General features: G+C 17.8%; 6 non-coding genes across 6 annotated transcripts; all 6 read left to right on the top strand.

Moving 5' to 3' along the window:
• The first annotated feature begins 1030 nt into the window (after positions 1–1030).
• On the top strand, positions 1031–1106 carry Trnai-uau (transfer RNA isoleucine (anticodon UAU)). The gene has a single exon. It is a non-coding gene; the product is annotated as a tRNA-Ile (tRNA).
• A 12389-nt stretch (positions 1107–13495) lies between these two features.
• On the top strand, positions 13496–13568 carry Trnav-uac (transfer RNA valine (anticodon UAC)). The gene has a single exon. It is a non-coding gene; the product is annotated as a tRNA-Val (tRNA).
• Positions 13569–13573: 5 nt separating this feature from the next.
• On the top strand, positions 13574–13645 carry Trnat-ugu (transfer RNA threonine (anticodon UGU)). The gene has a single exon. It is a non-coding gene; the product is annotated as a tRNA-Thr (tRNA).
• A 273-nt stretch (positions 13646–13918) lies between these two features.
• On the top strand, positions 13919–13991 carry Trnak-uuu (transfer RNA lysine (anticodon UUU)). The gene has a single exon. It is a non-coding gene; the product is annotated as a tRNA-Lys (tRNA).
• Positions 13992–14003: 12 nt separating this feature from the next.
• Trnal-uaa (transfer RNA leucine (anticodon UAA)) lies at positions 14004–14087 on the top strand. The gene has a single exon. It is a non-coding gene; the product is annotated as a tRNA-Leu (tRNA).
• A 53-nt stretch (positions 14088–14140) lies between these two features.
• On the top strand, positions 14141–14214 carry Trnar-ucu (transfer RNA arginine (anticodon UCU)). Its single transcript has one exon. It is a non-coding gene; the product is annotated as a tRNA-Arg (tRNA).
• The last annotated feature ends 5627 nt before the right edge of the window (positions 14215–19841 follow it).

The raw sequence follows: 19841 nt of genomic DNA, 5'->3' as shown, positions 1-19841 counted from the left end.
GAAATAATTATTGAGTTTTTAGAAAAAAATTTTTTATTAGAAGAATGATTGTCTTTAAAAAATAAACATAGTCATTAAGAGTAAAAAAGTATATAATTATTTATAATAAAAAATTAATATAAAAAAATGTATAAAACAAAATTTACACCAAAAGAAAAAATAGTTAAAGAATGATTTGTTGTTGATGCAAAAGATTTGGTTTTAGGTAGATTAGCAAGTAAAATTATTCCATATTTAACAGGAACTAATCTTCCAATGTATACACCAAATCAAGATTGTGGTTCAAATGTTATTGTTATAAATAGTTCAAAAATTATTTTAACTGGTAATAAATGAAAAAATAAATTATATTATTCACATTCACAATATCCAGGTGGTTTAAAGGTTAAAAATGCAAAAGTTATTTTTGAAAAAGATCCTACAAAATTATTATGATTTGCAGTTAAAAGAATGCTTCCTAAAAATAAATTAGGTTCAAAACAACTAAAATCTTTATATCTTTATTCTGATTCAAATCATCCACATAATGCACAAAAACCAAAAGAAATTAGTATAAATTAATATAAATTATGACAAAAAACAATTTAATAAGAGGTACAGGAAAAAGAAAGTGTTCAATTGCACAAGCAATTTTATTTCCATGTGAAGAAAAAAAAGATTCGCAAATTTTAATAAATAGTAAAAATATTAAAAAAGAATTAGAAATTGAAAAATTTTTTCCAAATACTGTATTTGTAAGACTAATAAGAGAAGTATTATTATTGACAAAAACTGTTGGTAAATACGATATTAAAATAAAAGTTTCTGGTGGTGGATTTTCAGGACAAGCTTCTGCATGTAGAGCTGCAATTGCTAAAGCTTTAGCAACTTTATCCCCAGAAAATAAAAATATTCTACGTAATTCTGGTTGTTTAACTAGAGATTCTAGAATAAAAGAAAGAAAGAAATACGGTCTTAAAAAAGCTAGAAAAGCTCCTCAATTCTCAAAAAGATAGAATTTTATTTTTTCTTTATATAATAAAAGTATACTGGGGCCATAGTTCAGATGTGGTTAGAACACACGACTTATAATCGTGAGGTCTTGGGTTCAACTCCCAATGGTCCCACCACTTATATACTTAAATGAGATGAATTTTAAAAAATATTGTATTGTGTAGTTCTTTTATTGCAATATGATCTTTGCTATCTACATCATTATCAATATTTAGACCATTATTTTTTACAACAGGTTTTATACCTGTTTTTTATTTTTTGATATGATTTCAAGCTTTTTATTTTCCACCTAGAGAAGCTTTTATAACTGGTTTTTTAGGTCATGCATTATTTGATATAAGTATGATTTTTGATTTCTTTTTTGTTTTTATTTGATTTGCAAGTGGTATTTCATGTTTTTTTATTTCATGATTAAAAAAAAGAAAAAAATTAATATGTTTAATGGTAGTATTAATGCCAATAATTTATATAATATTTTTTTTAATAATGGGAGAATTAAAATTTTTCTCTGAAAAATCACATTTAAGTTTTTTAGATTATTTAAAAGCAAATCCAATAGTTGTATTTATGATTACAATTGTAAATCCAATATTTAATTTATTTGTATATTTATTTTTTGTAAAAAATCGAATAGTTAAAAAAATTTTAGAAATATTTGAGTATAAAGAATATAAAATTAAAAAATTAAATGAATAAACATATTGTTTTAGCATCACAATGAAGAAGAATATTTGCAAGATTATTTGATTTAATAATTATAATTTCAATATATACATCAATTTTTTATTTAATATGAAAACAATTTAAATTTCAAAAAGAAGAAATACAAATTTTATCTTTAATTTCATTTTCAATAACAATTATTTTTTTTGTTTTATTACAAATTGTTATTCCATTTTTAAATAATGGAAAAACAATTGGAAAATATATTTTTAAAATAAAAATAATTAATGAAAATAATAAAAAATTACCAATCATTTTTTTTATTATTAGAGAATTTTTTGTTTATTTAACTTTATTTTTAAGTTATATTTTATCTAATTTTATTTATCTGATTTTATTAAAAAATAATTTATTGAATAACAAAGAAATAATAAAACTTATCATTAATTCAATTTCTTGTTTAAATATTTTTTGATTTATTTTTATTTTTATTTTTCAAAAAATTAATAAATCAAATAGATTGTTTTATGATTCAAAATATTTAGCTCTTGTTGTAATGGAAGGGCAACAAGTGTTTGTAAAAGAAGAAAAAAACATAGAAAATAATAAAAAAATGAAAATAAAAACAAATATAAATAATAATTTTTTAAATGAAAATCAGTTAAAAGCAACTTTAATTTCAAAAGAAAAAAATTTAAGAATAATTGCTGGACCAGGTACAGGTAAAACAACAGTTTTGGTTTCTAGAATTTTAAATTTAATCAAAAATAAAAAAGTAGATTTTAATAAAATTTTAATTTTAACTTTTACAAAAAAAGCATGTAAAAATATTAAAGAACGTATTAAAAATGAGATATCTGATTTTGATGGTAAACATATATTTACATATCATTCATTTTGTTATAAGTTTCTTTTAGAAGAAAAAAACCATTTAAATTTTGTAAAAAATAAAAATTTAAATATTTTAGATCAAGAAGATCAAAAACAAATTATTAAAAATATAATTAAAGAAAATAAAATTAATTTATTTGGAAAAATTATAGACAAAGAAACAATAAATTATATTTTTGAATCATTAAATGAAACTAAATTTTTACAGATAAGAAATTATGAAAATTTTAAAGAAATAATTTTAAAATTTGATTCAATTTTAAATGAAAAACAAATTTTATTTTTATGAAATTTAAGTAATGAATATGAAAAATATAAACAAAAAAATAATTTATTAGATTTTTTTGATTTATTAAAAAAAACATATTTTTTATTGAAAGAAAATCCATCACTTTTAATAAAATGAAAAAGAAGATATTCACAAATAATTATAGATGAATTTCAAGATACAAATAAAATACAATATTTATTAATAAAATTATTATCAAATAATGGAAAAGAAATCAAAGTTTCAATTGTTGGTGATCCTGATCAAACAATATATGGTTGAAGAGATGCAGATATTGAATATATTTTAAATTTTGATAAAGATTTTAAAAATACTGAAACTATAATTTTAAATAAAAATTATAGATCATCAAAAGATATTGTTGATTTATCAAATTCTTTTATTTTAAAAAATAAAAATCGTATTTTAAAAAATATCATTGCTACAAAAAAAAATATTCAAAAACCTGAATTATTTATTGGCAATGAGTATGAACAAGTAGATGAAATTGTAAATAAAATTAAAGTATTAATTGATAATTTTGTACCATTAAATGAAATATGTATCATTTATCGTTCTCATTATTTATCAGCAAAGTTAGAAAAAGAATTAATTAATAATAAAATTAATTATTATATTTTTAAAGGTATTAAATTTTTTTTAAGAAGAGAAATTAAAGATTTTTTGATTTTAATTTCATTATTGGTAAATGAAAATGATTTTGAAGTTGAACAAATTTTAATGTGAGTAAAAGCTGTTGGTATAAAAACAATAATAAAATTAAAAAATGCAGCAAAAGAAGAAAACAAAACTTTATTAAAGTTTATTGAAAATATTTCAGATAATATAAAATTTAATAATATTTCTTCAAATATTAGTGAAGTTTTTGATAATATTTTTATTTATAAAAAACAATTATTTGAAATTAAAAGTTTATCATATTTAAGTAAAGTTATTTTTGAAAAAATATATTTAAATATTTTAGATAAACTTTATTTTAATAAAGATGAAAGAATTAAAAATATTAAAATTTTATTAAATATAATAAATGATTTTGAAAATAAAAATTTAAATAAATCAATTAAAACAAAAATTTTAGAATTTTTAAATATGATTAAAATTTCTATTTCAGATGATTTTATTGATAAAAAAAATTCAATTAATTTAATGACAGTTCATAATACAAAAGGATTAGAATTTGATCATGTTTTTATTTTTAATGTTTCAAAAAATATATTTCCAACAAGAAGAATTAAAACAATTAATGATTTAGAAGAGGAAAGAAGATTGTTATTTGTTGGAATGACAAGAGCAAGAAAAACATTGTTTATAACATCAGATTATAATTTTTCAGAATTTATTGAAGAATTACAAAAAACTAAACAAATAAATATAATAGATTAATGGAATATAAAAAATTAATTATAAAAAATTTTAATACTTGTTATTTTTGTAAATCACTAATTGATGAAAATAGTATTTCAAAAATAGAAGAAAAAATAATAAAAAAACAAACTTTTATTTTTTTTGTTTGTAATTTTTGTAAAAATAAAATGTATTTTTGAAAAGATTCAAATGAAAATTATTTTTTTCAAAAGAAAATAAATATTGTTTTATTAGAACCAGAAATACCTGGAAATGTTGGAACAATTATTAGACTTGCTTGTTCATTTGATTTTACATTACATTTAATTGAACCATTTGGTTTTATATTTTCAAAAAAATGATTAAAAAGAAGTAGTGCAAATCATTTTGAATTAGCAGATATTAAGAAATATTCATCATGAGAAGATTTTATTTCAAAAAATAAAGATATTTATATTGTTACAACTTCTTCAAAAGCAGACAAAAAAATTACAGATTTTGATTTTACAATGATTGAAAAACCAATTTTTATTGTTTTTGGAAAAGAATCTGTTGGTTTACCAAAAAATATAATTAAAAAGTATTCAAATAATTTATTTAAAATTAATCAAACAAAATTAACAAGTAGTATTAATTTAGGACAAGCAGTTTCAATTTGTTCATTTTTTGTATTGTTACAATATTTTGATTTAAATATTTAATATTATTTTTTATGTTAAAATGTAATAAATAATTTTGCAGATATAGTTTAATGGCAAAACCACAGCCTTCCAAGCTGAAGATGAGAGTTCGATTCTCTTTATCTGCTCCATTTTAACAATAAATTTTATAGATGAAAAAAATAAAACTTTCAGAATTTTTATTTTATAAACAAATTTTTAGTATTTTAAATATATCTTTTGTTTTAAATTTAGTAATTACAAATATTTTTGCATTTAGAAGTACTGGTTGAACAGATATTGTTTCTTTTAGAATAGTTGTTACTTCAATTTTTGCAATATCTGTTTTATTTTTTTCTGTTTATTTATTATATTTTTTTCTTTTTTTTAAAAAAAAATATAATTTTTTTGTTCAAAAAGTATATAAAGATTTTAAAATATTATTTTTTAGTATTTTTTTTACATTAATTATTGGAATTATTTGTTTATTTTTAGTATGATTTTATGATTCAGATATACAAGTTCGTACAATAATAAAAACAACAATATTATCTAGAATAATATTTTTTGTATGTTCACCATTTTCAATTATTTTAACTTTTCTTGGTATTGCAATGAATGTAAAAATATTTAATTTATGACAACATCAAAAAAAAGATGATACAAATTTACAAATAATTAATAATGATAATAAAATTGAAGATAATTTTATTATTAAAAATGATGATATAAAAAATTCAAAAAAAGAAAATGAAATTGAAAAAAAGAAGAATTATTAGTGGTATTACCTCTTCAAGTTTCCCAACATTAGCTCATTATTTAATAATTTTTAAAAATTTAATTAAATTACAAAAAGAATATGATTTATTTTTTTTAATTGGTGATTTACATTCAATAAGTACTAGAAAAGAAAATGAAGAAATTCCAATCTTTCAAGAAGAATTAGCAAAAATAGCTTTTGCATGTGGAATTGAAAAAGAAAATGTTTATATTCAATCTCAAATTCAAGAACATACAATGTTAAGTTGTTTATTATCATCTTTTCAACCAGTTGGTCAATTAAATAGAATGACACAATTTAAATCTAAAATAAATAAAGGTGTTTTTAAATCATTAGGTTTATATAGTTATCCTGTTTTAATGGCAAGTGATATTTTACTTTTTGATGCAGATGTTTTAATTGGTCCAGATCAAAAACAACATTTAGAATTAACTAGAGGCTTATGTAAAAGGTTTAATAAACAATATAAAAATGTATTTAAATTACCTGAATTTATTGAAATGTCTGGTACAAATTATAGAATTAGAGATTTACAAAATCCAGATAAAAAAATGTCAAAATCTGTTAAAAATAAATTATCTACGATTTTTTTAAATGATTCAATTGAAGAAATAACAAAAAAAATAAAAAGTTGTAAAACAGATTCAGAAAATATAATTAAATTTGATTTTGAAAATAAACCTGGTGTTTCAAATTTAATTCTTATTTATTCATTGTGTAATGAAAAAAATATTTTTTTAGCTGAAAAAGAATTAAAAGAAATTTGTAATAATTATTTAGATTTAAAATTAAATGTTTTAAATTCATTAATAAATAAATTAAAACCAATTCATAAAAAAGTAAAATATTTTAATAATAATCCTAAGATATTAAAAGAATATTTAAATTTAGGTTTTAAAAGAGCAAAAAAAATTGCCGAAAAAAAAATGAAATTAATTAATAAAAAAGTTGGTGTTCCATATTTATAATTTTATTTATTCATCAATTATTTTGTATTTATTACCAGATTTAACTATTTTTTTTTCATTTTCTAATTTTTCAGTTATTTTTGCTGCTTTGTTATAACCAATTGAAAAATATCTTTGAATTCAAGAAATAGAAATATATTCTTTATTTTTTATTAGATTTAAAGTTTTTTCATAAATTTCTAAATCATTTTCATTAAAATTTACATTTTCTATTGAATTTAAATTTTCTTCTAAATTAATAAAATTTTTTCAATAATTATTTTTATAATTTTTATTTTTTCAAAAATTAACTAATGTATTTATTTCATCATTTTTTATATAAACACCTTGTGCTCTAGAAATTTTTTGTCCTAATGGATTTAAAATTAACATATCTCCATATCCTAAAAGTTGTTCAGCACCAGTTTTATTTAAAATTGTTCTTGAATCAAATTGATTAGAAACATTAAATGCTATTCTTCCTGGAATATTTGCTTTAATTAAACCAGTTAGAACATCAGTAGATGGTCTTTGTGTAGCAATAACTAAAAATACTCCTGCTGCTCTTGCAATTTGTGTTATTTTAATTATTGAGTCTTCTACATCTTTTTTGTTTGAAAACATTAAATCAGCTAATTCATCTATTATTACAACAAAATATGGTATTTTTTTATCTGGATTTTTATAATTATATGAATCAATTTTATTTGTTTTTGATTCTTTAAAAATTTCAAAACGTTTTTTTATTATTTTAAGAACATTTTTTAAAGCTAAAATTGCAATTTTATTATCATTAATAATTGGTCTTACTAAATGAGGTAAATCATTAAATACTGTAAGTTCGACTTGTTTTGGATCAATTAATAGTAATTTTAATTCTTCTGGAGAATGTTGAGAAATTAATGATGAAATTACTGAAAGTAAACAAACTGATTTTCCACCTCCAGTTGCTCCAGCTATAAGTAGGTGAGGTTGTTTTTCTAATTGAATAATTTTTGTGTTACCAATAACATCTTTTCCAATTAATAATTTTAAAGAATTATTTTCTTTTGTTAAATCTTTAATTACTGAATTTCAATAAATATTTAATCTTTTTTTATTTGGTATTTCTATACCAACAGCAGATTTACCTGGTATAGGTGCTTCAATTCTTATTCTGTTACTTGCTAATTCTATTTCAAATTCTTCTTTTAATTCTTTAAATTTTTGAACTTTTACCCCAGTTCCTAATTCTATTTCAAATTTTGTAAATGTTGGACCAATATAAAAATTATTAACATTTGCATTAACATTATAAATTTTTAAAACATTTTCTATTTTATTTTTATTTTTTAATGATTCAATTTTATTAAATTTTTTTATTTCTTCAATATCTTGATTATTTACTTTGTTATAAATATCATTTTTTGGATATATATTATTATTATTATTATTATTATTATTATTATTATTATTATTATTTTCTTTTTCTTTATTTAAGTTTTCTAAAATAATATTTTTATTTTTATCATTTTTATTAGATGAAAATTCAGGAATTTCTCATTCAATTTCTCTAGTATGTTCTTTTTCTTTTTCTTCAATTTTTTCTTGATGTTGTTTTTTTATTAATTTTAAATTTTCAGAAGCAATATTATCTGCTTTTTTACTCATTTTATAAACAATAGGTACTTCAATTGTTATGTTTTCATCATGTATTTGATTCATTGTTTCAGGTTTAAATTTTATTTTTTTAAATCCTTCTTTCATATTTTTCCATTTTATTAAATTTCTTTTTTCTTTTTTAAATAATAAATAAAATGGATGATTAAAAAATAAAAAAGAAAACATAAAAAATAAACTAAAAAAATTTAAAATAATGGATGAAATAATATATGTGTAATTAAATAATGTTGCTATTGTTAAACCAATAATTCCACTAATATTTTTTTCAGTTATTAAAATAAATGGTTTATATCCTATAAAAAAATTTATATTTTCTTGAAATATAACATTATTTACTTTATATTCTTTTCAAAAATTTGAAAAAATTTTATTAAAAGAGTAATTTTTATAAGCTAAAATATTATTATTTATATTTAAAAAAATAGTTGTTAATAAACCTGTAATTCAAAAAATATTAAATATACATCATGTTATTTTTATAATTAATTTTTTATTTATTTTATTTAATTTGAAAATTTTTTTATTAAAAGTATAAAAAATAATTTGAAAAAATAAACAAAAATATAAGAAATATTTTAATATACCAAATGGTAAATGAAATACAAAATTATCTATTGTTTGACCAACTATTGATAATCTAAAGGTTGTTATTACTAAAAAGAAAATAATTAAAAATAATATTAAATATTTTATTATTTTTAATGTTAATGATTTTTTATTAAAATTATTTTTTTGAATCATATTTATATAATATTTTATTATTTTTAAAAATTTTATAACCAACAATTCCAATCATTGCTGCATTATCAGTACAATATTTTTTTTCTGGTATTAAAATTTTAATTTTTTTAAAATTTTCTTTAAATTTTTTTTGTAAACTTTCATTACTTGCAACACCACCGCTTAAAATTATTGTTTTAACAAAATTTTTATTAATTATTTTATTTACCTTAAAAATTATATTTTCAAAAATTGTTTCTTGTAATGAAAAAGCAAAGTTTTTTTTATCATTTTCATTAAAATTTGAATTATTAATTAAATTTATACAATGTGTTTTAATACCTGAAAATGAAAAATTTAAATCATCATTTTTATTATAAATAGGAATTTTAAATTTATGTTTTCCATTTTTTGCAAGTTTTTCAATTTTTGGTCCACCAGGATATTGCAAATTTAATTTTCTTGCAACTTTATCTATCATTTCACCTGCTGCATCATCTAAAGTTTTTGAAATTAATTTAAATTTTAGTTCTTTTTCAAGATAAAAAATACTTGTATGTCCACCACTTATAACAATTGCAAGTGCTGGATATTCTATTTTTTGTTTATCATTAAGTTCTGATGCATAAATATGTCCATGTAAATGATTTACAGGAATTAATGGTATTTTTTTATAATCAGAAATAAATTTTGCACATGTATATCCAATATTTAAACAACCAATTAATCCAGGTTTTTCAGTATATGCAATTGCATCTATTAATTTAAATTCAATTGGATTTTTATTTTTTATTTTTTCTATTAAAATTGGAATATTTTTTACATGTAAATCACTTGCAATTATAGGAATTACACCTCCAAAATTTTTGAATGTTTCAATTTGTGATATTGTTAAACAATTAACTACTTTATTGTTTTTTAAAATTGCAACACTACTTTCATCACAACTACTTTCAATTGATAAAATTAACATATTATTTAAATTATAAATTTTTATATTTATTTTTTATGATAAAATTTTTTTATCTATGATTATTATTAAAATAAAAGAAAATGAAAATATTAATTCTTTAGTTAGAAGATTTAAAAGAGCATCATTAGGTGTTAAAAAAGAATTTAAAAGAAGAGAATTTTTTATTAAACCAAATAAAAGAAATATAAAAAATTAATTTTTAATAGTTTTTCAAACTTTTTCAATGTCAATTTTTTCATCAGATTTTTCAACTTTAACTGAAAAACCTATATTTTTTTTATATTTTGGAATAATATGTAAATGATAATGATCAATTATTTGTCCAGCAATTGGATTAAAATTATTTAAAAAGTTAAATCCTTTTGGTTTTAATTTATAATTTAATAGATTTGTTATTTTTTGTTGTACTAATGCAATTTCTTTTATTTCATTTTTATTTAATTTTAAAATATTTTCTTTATGTTTTTTAGTTATAATTAAACAATGACCAACATCAGAAGGAAAAACATCTAAAATAACAATTAATGTATCATTTTCATAAAGAATTTTTGATTCAATTTCTTTATTGATAATTTTACAAAAAATACAATTTTTCATATATCCTAATTATATAAATAAAATGAAATTTTTTTGATTAATATTTAAAAACAAAATAAAAAACTTGATTAAAAAAAGAAAAATTAATTTTTTTATTTTTGCTATTTCAATTTTTTTAATAGTTGGTTTATTTGCTCCATTATTTCAATTTCAAATTTTATCTCAAATAAAAAATAATAATTTTTTAAATAAATCAGTTGCTTTTGATTATAGAATTAATTTACCACGTTTAAAATTAGAAAATAAAGAAGTTGAAGATGAATTAATAGATAATGAATTTAGATTAAAAAAGTATAAAAATACATTTAAATATAATTATTCACCATATTTTTTTTGAGTTGATATTAAAAACAAAAAAAATTATTTAATAACAAGATTTTCAAAACAACAAACATTTAATCAATTAGTAAATTCATCAAATAATGAAGTTATAAATATTGAAGAATTAAAAGATAATGAAGTTATTTTAAATACAAAATTTGTAGATTTAAATCCAAATTTTAAAGTTGGTAATAAATTTGATCTTGGTAACAAAGAATTTAAAGTAAAATTTATTGGTGAAAGAATAAGTGATTATTCATTAAATCTTACAGAAACATTAAAAAATAGTATATATTTAGAATCATTTAATAAAAATGGTTATTTTGAAAATTTTGCAAAAGTTTTTGTAAATAAAAAACAATATGAATTTTTATTAAAGAAATTTAATAAAGAACATACACAACAAAAAAATATATATATTAAGTTTTATAAATCTACAAATGAAACACAAAAAAAAGAAATAATTGATAATATTAGAAGTTTTTTTTCTAAAAAATGAAGTAATTCAAATATTTCAATTCATAAATTTGATAAAGATTTTAATGGTGGATTAAAAATTAAAATTAATAATTTATTTAATATTTTTATAATTACATTTTTTTCATTTTTATTAATTATAATTTTAGTTTTATTTATTAAATTTGTTGAAAAAGAAGAATTATATTCAAGAAAAAAACAAATACAGTCTTTAATTTTTAATGGATTAAATTTTAAAAAAATAATTTTAATTGATACATTTACAAGTTTTTTTATAATATTTTGTATATCAATTATAAGTTTGTTTTTTGGAACATTTTTAAGTGTTTATTTTTATGAATGAAATTTTGATAGTTCATTTTTTAGATTAAAAAAAGAATATTTTAATCCATTTTTTATTATTTCATTTTTAATAATTCTTCCTGTTTTTTTTGCATTTACATCATATATATATCAAATATATTTTTATAAAAAGAATTTAATATATTTTGAAAATAAAAATTCATTAAAAAATATAAAAATAGAACCAATTTTTGTTTTTATTAAAAAATGATTTCCAATATTTTTTTCAAAAATAGGAGTTAGTACATTACTTTTTTTTAATAAAATAAATAAAAAAATATTTTTATTTTTTTTAACTTTTTTTTCAATTTTATTATTTTTTCTTTTTCTTTTTATTAAAATATCTTTTTCAAATTTTGTTGATTCTAAAAACTTTTTTCCAAAAAATATAAAAAGTATTTCAAAATTAAATAGTTTGTACTTAAAAAATGGTAATAGTATAGAAAAAAAAGTTAATTTTGTTGAAAAAAATAGTGAATTTTCACAAAATATTGTTCAAATTAATGATTTTAAAAAGACAATTTCTGAAATTTTATCAAATGATAATTTACATGCTGAATGTATTTATGAAATTTTTAATAGTTTAAAAAGCAACACCTTTAGAAATGATAGGTGTGGTGATGGAATACCAGTAATGATAAAATCTAAAGATTTTCCTGATGAAAAACAAAGAAAATTATTAGAGTCATTTAAAATAGAAAAAATTTTTGTTAATGTTGCACCATATGATAAAAAAACAGATTTACCAAGTTTATTATTAAAAAGTGAAATAGTAAATCCATTTAAAGAAAAAACTGAAATTATAGATTCATCATCATTAAAATATACTTTATTTTTTTCAAAAGAAAATAATTGAATTAATTTTTTTGATGGTTTAAAAGAAAGCTTAATTTTACAAGGTATAAAGTTTAATAAAAATGGTGAATTTTATTTAGAAAAAGATGGATCAAAAGAATATATACTTTTACCTGAATCATATAAAAATTCTGGTTTTAAAGTTGGTGATAAAGTAATAAAAAGATTTTATGTAAATGATAAATTTTTATATAAAAAAATATCATTAAAAGAAAAAAATAATAATTTAAAAAATAATGAGTGATTATTTACAGTAGCAGGTTTTATTCCATATTCTAAATTTAATCAACCAATAAGTGTTGTTAATTACAGTTTTTTATCCAAAAATGAAATAATTAATTCTGAAAACTCAGGTATTTATAATTTTATTTTTTCAAATAATGAAAAAAGTTATTTAAAAAGAAATCTTATTATAGATATAGATCCAACAAAAACAGATTTAAAAGATTTTAAAAATGTTGAAATTATTAATGCTGAATCTTCATCTTTAAGTTTGTTATCAGAAATTAAGTCTAAACATTTTAAAATTTATGAGTGATATTTTTTATTTATTATTTTAGTTTTTTCATTGATTTTATTTTTAATTATTGTTTCAATTATTATTTGACAAATTAATAATGATAAAAAATTATTTTTAAATATTTCAACAATTGGATTTCCAAATTGAAAATGAAATATAAAATATTTATTAAATTTTTCTATTTTTCTATTGTTATCAACAATATTTGCAATTTTATTTGGATATTTTATTTTTGAATTATTATCAAATATTTTTTCAGTTAAAACAGGTATATTTTTAATTATTTTTGATTATTTAGAATTTTTTTGGTATTTTTTATTATTTTTGTTTTTTGTATTATTTATAACTTTTGTTTTACAAAAATTTATTTTTTTTAAGAAAACAAATAAAATTTTTAAAAAATATTAAATTTATTTATTAAAGATTTATAAAAATTGATAAAATAATTATTAATAAGTTTTAGAGTGTTAGTTCAGTTGGGAGAACGCCTGTCTTACAAACAGGAGGTCAACAGTTCGAATCTGTTACACTCTACCATTGCTGACTTAGCTCAATGGTAGAGCACTCGCCTTGTAAGCGAAAGGTTGTAAGTTCAAATCTTATAGTCAGCACCATTGGAAGCGTAGTGAAGTCTGGCTAAACACGGCTGACTGTAAATCAGCTCCTTCGGGTTCAGAGGTTCGAATCCTCTCGCTTCCACCATTTTTAAAAAAATTTTATTATTTAAAAATATTTTTAAATATAATAAAAATATACATTTAATTTTTAAGTGTTTTTGGTTTTTAAAAATAATGGGGCATAGCCAAGTGGAAAGGCAATGGGTTTTGGTCCCATGATACGATAGTTCGAATCTGTCTGCCCCAGCCAAAAAAAAAAAAAAAAAAGTCCTATTAGCTCAGTTGGTAGAGCACCTGGCTTTTAACCAGGGTGTCAGAGGTTCGAGCCCTCTATGGGACACCATTCTTTTATGCCTGGGTGGTGGAATTGGTAGACACAGCAGACTTAAGATCTGCCGAACTTTGGTTCGTGCCGGTTCAAGTCCGGCTCCGGGTACCACTTCAATAAATTTTTAAAATTTATTGAAATAATATGGGTATTTAAGAATTGCCTGCGTAGCTCAGTGGTTTAGAGCAAAAGTTTTCTAATCTTTGGGTCGGGGGTTCGATTCCCTCCGTGGGCTCCATTTTTTTAATATTTAAAAATAAAAAAGAAAGAATTGAGTTAATTAATGTTTACTGTAAAATTTGAAAAAATAAAAAATGATGAAATTATTAAAAATATAGTTTCATTTTCTTTTGAAGAATGAAATAGTGTTATTGATAGTGTTAAAGAATCTATTGGTAAAAAATTAAAAATAAAAGGTTTTCGTTCTGGTAATGTACCAAAAGAACTTGTTGAAAGATATGTTTCAACATCTGATATTCTTTCTCAAGCTGAAGAAAAAGGTATTCAAAAAATATTTAATCAATTAAAAAAAGAAAAAGAATTAGAAATTTATCGTCTTGTTGGAAGAAGTACTAAAAAAATATCATTTTCTGAATTTGAAGTTGAATTTGAATTTGAAAAATTACCAACAATTGAATTAACAAAATATAAAAATTTTAATATTTCAATTAAAAATAAAAAAATTTCAGAAAATGAAATAGATGATTTAATAGAACAAAAAAAAGAAAAATTTTCAAAATTAGTTGAAAAAGGAAATATTGCTAAAAAAGGAATGTTTGCAAATATTGATTTTGAAGGTTTTATTGATGGAAAAAAAAATGAAAAAGCATCAATGAAAAATTATTCTCTTGAATTAGGAAGTAATACATTTATTCCAGGTTTTGAAGATGGTGTAATTGGAATGAAATTAAATGAAAATAAAGATTTAAAATTAAATTTTCCAAAAGATTATGCACCTGAATTTGCTGGTAAAGAAGTAATATTTAAAATTATTTTAAATAAAGTTCATGAAAAGGTTAAATTATCTAAAGAAGAATTAATTGATAAGTTAAATTTAAAATCTGAAGAAGAATTAAGACAAAAAGTTTCAGATGAATTAATTAGTATACAAAAACAAAATAATAGACCTATTTTAATTTCAAAAATAAATGAAGAAATTTTAAAAAATTCAAAAATTGATCTTCCAAAAACATATTTTGAACGTGAATTTAAATATTTAAAAGAAAATCAAATTGATTATTTAAAAAGAAAAAATATTAAATTAGAAGATTTTTTGAAAAATAAAAAAATGTCTTTAAAAGATTTTGAAAAAGAGTTAAAAATAAAAACTGAAAATACAATTAAAGAATTATTAGTAATTTTTGAAATTGCTAAAATTGAAAATATAGATGTAACTGAACAAGAGATTGAAAGTTATTACAACATGTTGTCACAATATACAAAAAAATCAGTTGATGAATTAAAAAAAGTGTATCCTAAAACAGCAATTTATAATAATTTTTTAAAAAATAAAGTTGAAGAATTTTTAATTAATAATAATTCTTTAGAAAACAAAAAAAAATAATTTAAAAATCAAAGAGTTTTAAAAATGGCAGGACACTCTAAGTGAGCAAACATAAAACATCGTAAAGAAAGACAAGATAGTCAAAAAAGTAAAAAGTTTCAAAAATTAGTTAATGAAATTCAAAAAGTTGCTAACTTTAATCCAAATCCAAATACAAATTCTGAATTAAAAAAACTTTTAGAATTAGCAAGGAAGGAAAACCTACCAAAAGATGTTATTCAAAGAGCATTAAAAAAAAGTTCTTCAATTGAAAATAAAAATATTTTTTGATGTGAAGCAAAATTTGCACAAAAAATAAATTTGTTTATAAAAGTTTTTACTGATAATTTTTTAAGAAGCTTAAATAATATTAAAGAAGTAACAAAAAAATCTAAAATTAATATTTTAAAAAGTAGTTCTATAAAACATTTATTTGAAACAAAATATAAAATTATAATAAATAAAATTTCAGAAGAAAAATTATTTGATTTATTAGAAGATGTTGATGTAGAAAATATAGAAGAAAAAAATGAAAAAATAATTTTTATTTTTAATAATTCTTCAGAAATTAAAAAGTTAAAAAATAATTTATTAAGTAAAAATATAGAAATTTTAGATTCATTAGAAATTCTTGTTCCGTTTGTAAGAAAAATAATTTCTAATGAATTAAAAGATGAATATATTAAAATAAAAAATAAAATATTAGAAATTCAAGAATGTAAAGAAATTTTTGATGATTTAGAAAATGAAATTTAATATTAGATTGAATAATTTATTTGGAATAAATGGAAAGTTTCCAATAGTTTTATATTTAATTAGTTTTTTTATTATTTTGTTAATAGGAACTTTTTTTATTAATTTTGACATAAGTTTTCTTAAAATTGTAAATGAAAAAAATATTATTAACAAATATAATATTTCACAATTTTCAATAATTTTAGTATTTTTAATATTTACTTTTTTTTATTTAATAAAAAGATTTAAATTTTTTGGTTTTTTTATATATTTAATTAATTTTTTATTTTTATCTTTAAATATTTGTTTTCCTTTTTATAAATTAGAATGGCAATTTTTATACGTTTTAGAAAATAAATTATTTTATTTTATTTCTGTTTTTTCTTTTTTTTATTTAGGAATTTATATGCATATTTTATTTTTTAAATTTTATAAAAAATATTCTTTAAATAATGAAATCGGAATTATAAAGTTTTTTAAATTTTTTTTTATTAAAGAATTTTATAAATTGAAGTATTATTTATTAATTATTTTATTTATATTAACTCCAACATTTATTGTAAAATATGATAATTTAGATAAACATTTTCTTTCTTTGTTATTTATTGTTTTAAATTCATTTATTATTCAATTTATTTTATTTCTTTTATTAATTACATTTTTGTTTTTTCAATTTGATTTTTTTGTTAAAAATAATTTTCAAAAGATAAATTTTTTAATTTTAAATAATAAAATTTTAAATAAATATAATTTAAATAAAAAAATAATTATATTGAATTTAATTTTTAATTTTTTATTAATAATTTCATCAATTGTAATTGTAAGTTTGTTTAGTACTTTAACAAATAAAATTTTTACAAAATTAAATAATAATAATGAATTTAAAGATATTTTTTTAGAAATGTTAAAAAATTTATCTTTTACAATGTTAATTCCAATGATTTATTTAATGATTAGATATAAAATTAAAGGTTTTTTAATATATACATTTTTATTTCCAATTAAACTTGTTTTGTTTTCTTTAATTTTTTATTTTTCATTTAATAATGAAAAAATTATAGATACAATAAAAAATATAAATGTACCAATGATATATTTTGTTTTTTTATTAGATTTTTTATTAGTTGAAAATTTTTTAAATTTTTGTGAAAGAAAAATAAGTTTAATAGATTCATTAAATGAAAATATTTTAAAAAATTTATTTTTTTTAAATTTAAAAAGAGAAACAAATAAATATAAAATAATTCTTTTTTCATTTTTAATTTTAAGTATTTTATTGTTATTTGATTTAAGAAATATTCAATTTATTGGTTTTTTTATAATAATTATATTTGTTATTCCAATATTTTATTTTTTACAAAAAATACTTTATTTTTTGTTTGTTAAGTTAGAATATAAAATTATTTTAAAGTTTAAAAAACAAATTTCAAATGTTGTTTTTAAATATGGAAAAGAAGAAACAATGAAAGGTATAAATGATTAAAAAATTAAAAGGTTTTTTAGATAAATGAAATTTAGATGTAAATAAAAATCAAATAATAATAAATTTTTTAAATGATTTTGCAATAAAATCTAATTTTAATTCTTTAATACTTCCAACTGTTGAATTAGAAGATGTTTTTTCAAAAACATTAGGAAATACAAGTGATATAGTACAAAAAGAATTTTTTTCAATAAAATCAAAAGATAAAAATAATAAAAATATCGTTCTTCGTCCAGAATTAACATCAAATGTTATACGTGCAGTTTTGGAATCAAAATTATTAAATCCAAAAAAACCATTTAATGTTTTTACTTCAGGAAATTGTTTTAGATATGAAAATCCTCAAAAAGGTAGATATAGAGAATTTTATCAATGATCATTAGAACAAATTTTAACTGATGATAATAATTATTTAAAAATTTTTTCATTTTTAAATTTAATATTAGAATTTTTTGAAATAAAAAAATTTGTAACATTAAAAATAAATTACATTTCTTTAAATCAATTGAAAAATGTTAGAAGTTTTTTTTCTAGTATTTCTGATGAATTTAAATTATGTAATTTTTGTTTAGAAAGAAAAAAACAAAATAATGTATTTCGTATTTTAGATTGTAAAATTGATGGAAAAAATTTATCTAAAAAAATTAATTTAATTGATTTTTTAACATTAAATGATAAAAAAAGATACAAAAAAATAAAAAAAGATTTATCAATTATTTTTGAAAATTTAAAAATAATTGAAGATAAAAATTTAACAAGAGGACTTGATTATTATGATGGAATAATTTTTGAATTATTATTTAATTCAAATGAAAAATGAGCCAAAAATGTAATTTTAGCTGGTGGTGAATATTTATTAAATGCATTTAGTGATAAATTCAAAGAAAATGAAAAAGGTATTGGTTTTGCAATAGGTATAGAAAGATTTTTGATTGCATTAGATAAAATTTCATTTTTTGAAAAAAATAATTTTTTTAATAAACAAAAGATTTCTATTTCTTTTTTAAAAGAAGAATTTAAATATAATGCATTAAAATTACAAAATGAATTAATCAATGCAAAATATTTTGTAATAAATGATTTAAAACCAATTTCATTTTTAAAATCATTAGAAAAAAATTTAAAAAAAAATATTAAATGAATGATTTTTTTTGGAAATGAATATATAAAAGAAAAAAAAGTATTAATAAAAAAAATTTATAAAAATAAAGAAGAAAAAATTCAATTTATATCTTCTTTAGATGGAGTAATAGAAATTTTAAAAAATAATTAAATTATGTATATAAAATCAATAAATTTATCAAATAAGTTTTTAAATAAAAAAATAAAAATGATTGGTTGAATTCAAAATATTAGAAAAATGGGTTCTATTTGTTTTTTGGATCTTAGAGATACATTTGATATTGTACAAATTATTGTAAAAGAGGATTCAAAAATTTTTGAAAATATTTTACATCTTTCAAAAGAAACATTAATTGAAATAGAAGGAACATTAAATTTAAGAAATAAACCAAATAAGAAGATTTTAACAGGAATTTTTGAAATATTAATTACAAAACTTAAAATTATAAATAATTCAAAAATAACTCCATTTATGATAAAAGATGAAACTGATGGCCTTGAAAAAATTCGTTTAAAATATAGATATTTAGATTTAAGAAGATCAAATTTAAAAAAAAATTTAATAATAAGATCAAATGTTTTAAAATTTATTAGAAATTTTTTAAATACAAAAGAAATATTAGAAATAGAAACTCCAATTTTATCTTTTCCAACAATTGAAGGTGCTGATAGTTTTTTAGTTAAAATTAATAATAAAAAAAATTATTATTTTGCATTACCACAATCACCACAAATTTATAAACAAACATTAATGAATGCTGGTTTTGATTCTTATTATCAAATAGCTAGATGTTTTAGAGATGAAAATTTAAGAAATGATAGACAACCAGAGTTTACTCAATTAGATTTAGAGATTTGTTTTGCAAAACAAGAGAAAATTTTAAACTTAATTGAAGAAATGATTAAAGATCTTTGAAAAAGAATGGGATTTCAAATTAATTATAAATTTAAAAGAATTGATTATGAATATTCAATTGAA

Source organism: Lingula anatina, unplaced genomic scaffold (genome assembly GCF_051362555.1).
Source record: "Lingula anatina isolate TDL-2025a unplaced genomic scaffold, LinAna3.0 unanchor82, whole genome shotgun sequence".
NCBI classification, from domain to species: Eukaryota; Metazoa; Brachiopoda; class Lingulata; order Lingulida; family Lingulidae; genus Lingula; species Lingula anatina.
This window is presented reverse-complemented; position numbering and strand designations above follow the sequence as displayed.